The following is a 717-nucleotide window of genomic DNA, read 5'->3' on the forward strand; positions in this document are numbered from 1 at the left end:
TTTTTGTTTTGTTTGCTTTTGTCTTTATCAGTATGGTGATTCCAGAGATGGCATTTTAGGGAAATAATAGGAAAATAGGCTTTTTGAATGACCGGTATTCATTTCTTTAAGATGCCTTAGTGCCTCTTGACTGTATTGGGCATGAGTATTGTGCTTCTGGATGCTTGTGCTAGGTGGTGAGAATGACCAATTACCCTGAAGCAGTGGGATTTTCAGTAGGCCTACTTGCTCAGGGGAGTGGCAAGTAGACTACTTGCTGATTTGAGACTAAATTATTGATAACAGTAGAGCCTAGATTAAGTGAGTTAAACCCCCCCCCCCCCCCCTTTCCTATGCCAAACCTGTTTCTGTTGTGTCCATGTATGTGTTATTGGATACCTTGAAATGTACATCGCCAGTGTTCACAAGAACACCGCAAAGCTGTGTTCAGAATTGTTCTTCAGCATAGTCCGTGTGAACATGAAATAATCTACTTAATCTTGACATGTGGGAAAAAAATACTGTACCTCAAACTTGCAGTCATGATTTACATTTGGGTGGCTGTTAAACTGCAGCCTATCTGGTCTACTTAAATTAAGTCTCAGAAGTGATGGGTGTGATACAGTATCGGTTCAATAAATCATCTTTACAGAAAATGGTGCCATCTGCTGCCTACTGGTCCTCCCCAGCAAGGCTTCAGCGGCAATCATACAGCTGCATACCAGCTTCTTAAGAATA

Source organism: Electrona antarctica, assembly GCF_951216825.1.
Source record: "Electrona antarctica genome assembly, chromosome: 3".
Lineage (NCBI taxonomy): Eukaryota > Metazoa > Chordata > Actinopteri > Myctophiformes > Myctophidae > Electrona > Electrona antarctica.